The following is an 8,568-nucleotide window of genomic DNA, read 5'->3' as shown; positions in this document are numbered from 1 at the left end:
ACTCTTTGCTGAAAATACTCTTTGCTCATTTATTGTGAGAGAAAAACACTGTTGGCTGAAAGAAAAAATATAGCTTATAAGAGAAGTGAACAGGCATAGTGGGTGGCTATTGACTTTTCCTTTCAAGCTGTTACATGCCTTGTGGAGTGCTTGCCGAAGTGTCACAAAAGTATTTGTTTACCAAAACTCATGCCAGCTTGGTGAAAATAGTCGGTCATCTTTAGACTATTAACCAAAGAGGGCCTTTCCAACTCGAGGCTAAAGCAATGATGATGAGGTCGTCTCTACTATCTTGTGTGAAGAGCATTGGCAGCAATGTTCAGCTCTAGTGTGAGTGTTACTTTTAACCACTATCAAGTCATCGTGTTGCCTGTTGCGTCACCACATTGAAGGTGTTGCCGTGTTAGCATAATGGGAGTCGAGAGTTATGTTGAATCCAGACTTCTGCTGCTTGGCGTCCTGCTGCTTAATTTTATCGAAGTGTCACCTGGATCGGAGGAGAGGGGTTGGTGCTTGAGAACGGAGGAGGTGAAGGCACAGCGGCATCGTTGCGGGCAGCTACGAGCTGCGAGGCCGGAGGGGGAAAAAGGAGAAAAAAAATTGGGCGAAACTCAGAGGTGCTCGTATTCATCTGCGAGGATGACAAGAGGGGTTGGTGCTTGAGAACGGAGGAGGTGAAGGCACAGCGGCATCGTTGCGGGCAGCTACGAGCTGCGAGGCCGGAGGGGGAAAAAGGAGAAAAAAAATTGGGCGAAACTCAGAGGTGCTCGTATTCATCTGCGAGGATGACAAGTCGTGACGACCCATGTGTCACTGAGCATTTCATCATCGGTTCGGCCAAATTAATTTGGGGTGAGAGAGGCTCGAACTCTCGACCTCAGGATCACTCAAATAGCTATGAGACCTACGCGCTAGCCAACTGCGCCACCACCCCGTTGCGATACCTGTGCAGATGAGACTTCCCATGTGCCATGGTACCATGGAAAGTTCAGCACAGCAATGAGCAGTTTTAGCTTTTTAATTCAACTCTCTCGCCTACCGTGCTAGACTGATAGTAGCGTCCCAATGAATGAGGGATATGCTCCCACTCCTGTCTCTGATTAAATTAAATCTTAGAGTTCTCTTAAATTAACTTTATTTTAAGTTTAACTAATTTGTAGAAATGAATAATAAAATTTATAGCACTAAACTAGTATCATCATTTAAATGATAGAATATTTTTTTCATAATATGATCATTTCATGTCATATAAATATTTATGTTCTTTTCTACAAATTTAACCAAAAGATTTAGCAAACATAAACATGCGACATGTAGATGTTTATAAAAACTATTTCAAATGCAACTAGGATTTGTAAAAATTTGACGCTCGGAAAGTTACGATTTTACCTGTACAAGTCACATTGTTTTTACATTTGCCTATTTTTGTTGGTTTAAGTCATGTTACTTTACATCTGCGATTTATGTACCATCTCACAACATTAATAAAGTCCTAATCCCTCATGTTGTTTGTATGTGTATAATCTTAAATCGTTGAAATCATATTGAGTCATGTTCACATCATTGCCTGGTCGTGAAATCATCATGTAGAGCACCGCCAATCTCCACTTATTTTTTTTGCTCCACTAAGCCGGTGCCACTCGTTCATATATTTTTTAAGAAAGTTTCCTTAACGATTTATAGATCCTAGTCAGCATATCTCCAGTAGGAACGAACAAAATGGGGAATATAACACAGCAGACCTTTTAGTCCTAAATCAAAACGAACTAACACAGTTTGATTCCGTGGAATTCGCTTCAAGACCTGCATTGTCACATTGCATCATTTCTCCCGGAAAAAAAAAGAAAACAAGTTAACAAGCAATCAGGATAGACCTACATCTTCTCCGCCGCACTGCGTGCTGCATGGTTCAACCTTTCAACGGGGCTTGATTTTTCGATCATTCACTGTTCTTCGTCGTGTTCAGTTCGCTATATACCGAAACTGTGCATTTCCCCTCGGTCTGATTTTGATGCCTGCCACCGGAGCTGCTTAATAACAGGTTCAGTGGTTGCGATGGATCAATAAGGTTGAGTCTATGGCATGGACAGCCAAAATCATTCTAACTTCACCTTATATTCCCATTGCATCTCATTCCCTCTCTGGCCACTCTCACCCTTTCACATTATTCTCTCTCGCTGATGAAATGGGTTGGGAGGCTTTACAATTTGAAATGCTTCATATTGCCGGTTTGCCACAATGGAGAAGTTAGCTATTTATGTAGTTGCATGTAGTGACCGTGAGTGGCATTTTACCTTAACAACCAAAGAGCTAACACAAAAAAAAAGACAAGAGTTAATGGAAACAGACTTCATCATCATTATGAGATTTCATTTATGCCTAGTTGCCTACCTACTTTCTCTAGTTTTTATCTCCGATCCATCTCAATATTTACTTGAAGATTAAAGAGTGAACCATTTCTACCCACATACTTTTATATTCACAAAATGCCTTAACGTTGCACAGTTTTTATTAGTACATCTCATTATTTCTCATTAGTTACTAGAAATTAAGTAAAAAAACCTTCCCAGCCAATTCTAAATTGTTTTTCTCAAATAAATCTCTAATTGTCTATTGTTAAGTGTCCAAAAAAAGTAAATATGATGTGTATAGTTGACCTATGAACAACCTTTTAATCTTCAATTTAGACATTTAGCATTTTTTAAAATAAAAAGATTAAGAACATCTCTAAGAGTTTGGTATCGTTTACTTACTAAAATAATAGATCTATCTAGCAAGTTAATAGAAGAAATAGTAACCATCAATTATAACTCCTAAACGATTTTACATTGGGAACCTAGAACTATTTCTAATGAATCAAACCATTTTTTATAGTTCTTTTTTTTTGCTTCTAACCGCTTTCTCATCTAAAATCATTTATTTTCTTAATTTACTTATGCGTAGTTTTCTTATCTCTAGAAGCAAATACAAAGTTTCTCTCAACTACAGAAACTTATGAGTTGAAGAGGATATTTAGCAAGTTTTATCAACTTTTTAGTTTTAAAGAGCTCTTTACTGAACAGTTGGAGGGCACTCTTCCCCTTTTTGCTAAAAAAATTAAAATATTGTGAGTTGTTTTTGCAAAACTTAGATGTTCGAAAGATGATTTATTGTTATTTTTTAAGCTAACATCAAAATCGATAATTTTTTAAACCGTCATCCAAATTTGACAATAACATCATATATTTTTTGTGGACATTCGGTGACTCGCCCCCCACCCCCTATATCTAAATATTGACCCCGCCCCTGTTCGTCGGAGATGTTGGTCTTTTACTTTCACGTGTTACATGTCCGAGTGTTTCTTCTTTTTTCTGTGTTCATTTGAGCATCACGTTACCCATCCAAGGGTTTCTGTTTTACTTGTCGGTAAAACAATCTGCTGGCTTTGTGCTGCAAGGCCCAGTAGGACAAAGCGGTAAGCGGAGTTGGCCCTAGTAGGCTCATGCAGGATGCCCAAGTTGCTGACACCGCGATTGCTGTGTGTTAACGCGTTGTGCACTTGTGCGGGCTGTCCATGCGAGCGCTTGCTTTGCATGCCTAGCACAAAGCCAGCCCAGCATGGGTCCGTCCTTGCGCCCTCCAAAAGGCGGCCACCAGCTCTTGTCTCTTGCTCATCTATGGGTAGGACACACCAGCCAACCATGAGGGTCCGGCTGAAAAATCCAACGAGGGGACTTCGCCAACACTAAGCTCGGATGCGGTGGTGCCAGTGACTAAGCCTTGATCACCATCCGCCAGCGTAGAACTGGCGATAATCACGTCAACTTGTGCACAAGAAAACTAACATTAACATAGCACCGAAAATATGAAAAACTCAAACTCCGGCACCAGTCTGGCTCCCAGTGCCGCCCATATTCCGCATGCATCCCAATCCCAACAGCAGATCGATTCTACTCCTACCATATGCAATCGGCTCCTCCAAATTATGCGGCATTTTTCATGCGACAACCAAGCAAGGTGACAACGAGCTTCTTCTATACTATACTATCAGTAACTACCGATGCTACTAGCATCAGTGACAGTAAGATATGATACAAGTAGAACTGTGGTGCTTATTTATATGCAAGCTGGTTAGTCACTTTTATTTGTTGGATGTACATAACGTTTCACACCCATTTTGACCTTAACTCAATGTTGTCCTATTATGACCTACCAGTCTACCACACTTAAATTTGCTAAGTTAGGGCATCCACAACGAGATTGATATATATGGCTCTCTACTGGACCTCCATGTACGAAAGAGAAAGAAACATCGCTAGATGTAGCGAGCAACGATAGCGCGTGACTCCATGCCAAGTGAGCCCTATATACACCTTATTGTTCGCTCCCTCTAACTCTTGGCATGTGTGGAGTGGCGCGCCATCGGCAATGGGTGGTGTGCAGATTCACACGACCATCGACTTCACCATCATGGGGTGAGGGGTGGTGGTGGTGGGGTGGGGTGTGGGGGCACTTGGCCGTGGACGAGTAAAACTATGCTCAGCCACCAGCGCAAGGGGTGGGGCCTCGGCCATCAGTAAGTAGGGTCAACCAAGGTCACACAAAGTGTGGAGGCAAATGGAACACAATAACAGTGTGGGGCTTAGATGTTGTGGTAGGGAGTGAGGTCATGGCCGTTGCATGGGCAGGGTTGCAAGTGCGGGGACATGAATACTGGCAAGGTGGTGCTGGTCACCAGTGTGGCGAAGTGGGGGAGGCAACCGCCCTTCTTGCCGGTGGCATCTTTATGAAATCTAGAGGAAGAAGATTGTGTAAATTAAAAAAAATTTACTTGTGGGAACCATTTTAGGAAGTTATGTTTTATGTGTGTGTATTATTGGTCAAAGGATCTTGAGTAAAGGACTCTCTGAACTGAACACTAGTAGATACTACTAGAGGTACTAGCACCAATTTTGTTGAGGGCTTGTTTCAACAAGAATATAAATAAAAGGTGCAAGCGTAGCTAGGTAGCAACATTTTGATAGTAACCGGCTCAACTGAAACAATATCTCTGGATTATGAGCTTTCACTCCCCACAATACTCTGCTATGGCATTATGTGGATCCTAAATTCCTTATTGTACACCCCAATATCTTTGATGTGCTATCCCATCTAGTCTTCAAATCAAACAATTCATTCTTCATTTTGCAAACCACTACAATCTACACTAATTAACTAACTAATAATACCAATGAATCGATTATGATGTAAACAGTTGAATTATGTTTTTTCATTGTGCAAAATTATGTGGTAAAAGAGTAGTACAAACACATCTCCCCTATTTTTTGATTGTTACTTACTGATCAGTGATACACTTGAGATAGAAATTAAGAGATACCTACCCCACCCTGGGTTCTTTTTCTCTCAACAAAGATTTTTTCTGGTGTGTTCACTCTAAGTGCAAACATATTTTTATAATTTGTGACCAGAGCTTTGGGTCATACGTTAATGGTGGATATGCAAAAGTTATAAAATAGCCATTTACACGTGAATTGGTGAATAACACCGTTTTTTCGATCAATTTTCATATAAACAGTCTTTCAAGCCTTTAAGGACATTACAAATATTTCTTACGAAACCTACAGTTTAACAGTTGTTTCAACTAAATGACTATGAGCTTTTTTATTGCTTAAAGCTCTAATTTTTCCACAGTTCATAACCCACAACAACTTTTTTCACAGCTCATAACCCAACCAAATAAGCTGAGGTGGCAAAGGAGCTCGAACTTCAGGTCTAGCAGCTACGATTAGTGGTGTTTCCCAACCACCAATCACCCACGAAGCATTACACTTATTTATGGGCGAGCTGGTTAGTATCTTTTTTTTGGCGGATATATGTAATGCTTCACACGCTGGTTCCTCGTCCTAATTTAATATTGCAGTACTTTAGCTATTATGATGTACCACACCTACATTTGCTACATTAGAGGACAAAGGATGGCTCATGGTTCATATTAAAAACAGGCACATGCAAATGAACAAGAGACCACGATAAAAGTCAAGACTTAGAACCAAATTACGTGAGAGGTCATAGCGAATCGTGGTTCCTTTGGCATCTGACGGCAGCACACGAGGAATAGGTTATGGCCCATATGCACCGGTATGAAGCCTTATCTGTTCGGCACATACGCAAACAACTCGGCCAATTCATTTCAACCATCGGTTGGTGGTTGTCACTCGCCTCTTCTCCCAGTGTGGCACAGCTAAGGCCGTATACCGAGGCTCCTTCTGGCTTGTTTATCTAAACGAGCTAGAAAACTAGCTTGACTCGGCTCGTTACGAGCTCGAGCTGACTCGTTAAATTCGTGAGTCAAATATAAAAAATACACAAAATATAATATTTGTATATATTTAAAGCATAAAAATAGTAATAGAAAAAAAATATATTCAATACTCTTAAGTCGAACAAAATATTCATATGAGCTAACATATCAATCATTTGTAAAGTGTAAGACATAAAGTAATACAAAACTAATATAAGTTTTGCTTGTGAGCGGCTCGTGAGCTAGCTCGAGTTGGTTTGTTATAGCTAATAAGCTAAAATGTTGACTCGCCGAGCCGAGCTGAGCCGAGCGAGCTAACAAGCTTTGAGTTTTTCGTCTAGCCTTCGGCACAGCCACACAGTAAGAGCATGTACGCAAGAAAATCCCCCTTTGTCGCCGGTCTGCTGTCTTCTCCAACCCCTCCCTCATCCCTATATCCTCCACCGTGTGAGAGCTCCACTGACATCTGGTATGGAGTTCTAGGTTTACAATAACTGTTTTCGTGCCCCTGCTCCGAGGTCATCATCATCCACCTTGCTCCCACAGGACAGCTGGCAGCCGTTGCTGAGGGCGACAATGAATGCATAAGTATGCCATTTATTTAAGCTGAGTCAATATTTCCGTAAAAAAAAATCTATATGAGTACTCCTAGCGTTTAATGTGATATTAGAATTTATTTAATTTAATTGAATTAGAAATAGGCCAAGCCAAATTAAATATAAGAACAAGAGAAAAAATAGCAGCACCACTCATCTTGATGGACAACATTGGGAGCAAATAGCAGCACATCTCACACCTTGAAAAACATAAGCTAGCTTTTACATAGGGTAAATCTAGTCCTAAATTGAACCGAACAAATGCTGTTGAATTCTGTGGAACTTGGTTTGAGACCTGCATTGCCACATTAAATCAGTTCTGCAAGGAGCAAAACGATTGGCACTTGTCACTCGTAGGCAGCTGAACTATTCAACCTTTTCTGAAGGGTTTGATTTCTCGAGCAGTCGGTGTCTCTATCTTGTTCGGTTCGCTATTCCAAAACCATGCCTCAGTGCGCTTGTACAAATCGCTCGGATTGGGTTCGCAGCACCTGGCCACTAACTGGAGTTGGTTCCCTATTATCCATTTTTCGTGAGTCAAAATGCATTCTACCTTCACCTTTTCCCATTGCATCCCATTCCCAAGAATTATTGAGCCGATGACGCCACTCAGCATCACCCTTCCGCATTGTTCTCTCAGTGGAAATGGGAAATGACTTGGGAGGAGGCTTTACAATTTGGAGTGCTTTATATTGCCACAATGGAGAAGCTAGCTATTTATGTAGTTACACTTAGTGACCGTGAGTTTAGTTCTTCATCAACCAACATGGCCAATTACTGACCTTGGTCTAAGTGGCAGTAGCTCAACAACTAAAGAGTTGAATGACCTTAGTCTAATTCAATATTGCAGCACTTTACAAATTACTATGATCTGCCATAGCTACATTTGCTGCATTTGAGGATATATGATGTCACATGGCCCACTAAAAATAGTCACATGCAAATGAACATGATGCCACAAGAAAAGTCATGACTTAGAATCAGTTACATCAGAGAGACATACAAGCAACATCATCATTCCTTTATTTTGACATCTAACAACAACACACAAGAATAGGTTATGGCCTAGATACATGGTATGAAGCCTGATCTGTTCGGCATCTGCATACCACTCGACCAATTCTTCTTTTTCGTCATCGATTGCTGGTTGCCACTCATGTCTCACCTCTTCTTCCAGCGCAGCATAGGAGAAGCATGTACCCAAGAACCCCTACCCCCTTAATTTGCCACAGCTCTTCTCCAATCCATCCCTCGCCCCTCTATGTCCTCTGTGTTGGGGAAAAGCTGCATCCTTCCCCCTGGTAGCGCCGGAGGCTATCCTTCACCTGAGGAACCTCCGACGCCTGAAACGTCGGAGGATATCCTCCGACGGGAAATGCTAATGTTGACGACTCGTCTGGTCGTGCAGAGTGTGTGCAGGGACTGAAGCACCGGCGGAGGTCCACGAGTGAGGAGAAGGTTGGAACCTCCGACCCTCCCGAGTCCGAGGATGGCAGGAGAACGCAGCCAGGCCAAGGAGGAACTCCCGGGGTGGCCGGATGAAGCAACCTCCGACCAGCCGGGCTGCGGAACCTCCGACACCTAAGCGTCGGAGGATCCGCAACTGGGCGAAGGATCCGAGCCTCCGACCTGCTGAGGCCCCAGTCAAAGGATGAACGAAGGGTTCGCAACGTGAAATTACGCAAGTATATT

General features: G+C 41.9%; 1 non-coding gene across 1 annotated transcript; it reads right to left on the bottom strand.

Annotated features, from left to right (window-relative positions):
- TRNAM-CAU lies at nt 849-934 on the bottom strand. Its single transcript is given in 2 exon segments — nt 849-884; nt 897-934. It is a non-coding gene; the product is annotated as a tRNA-Met (tRNA).

The sequence above is a fragment of the Sorghum bicolor genome, chromosome 9 (assembly GCF_000003195.3).
Source record: "Sorghum bicolor cultivar BTx623 chromosome 9, Sorghum_bicolor_NCBIv3, whole genome shotgun sequence".
Taxonomy (NCBI): Eukaryota; Viridiplantae; Streptophyta; class Magnoliopsida; order Poales; family Poaceae; genus Sorghum; species Sorghum bicolor.
Note: the sequence above shows the minus strand (reverse complement) of the source record. Positions and strands in the feature narration are given on the sequence as shown.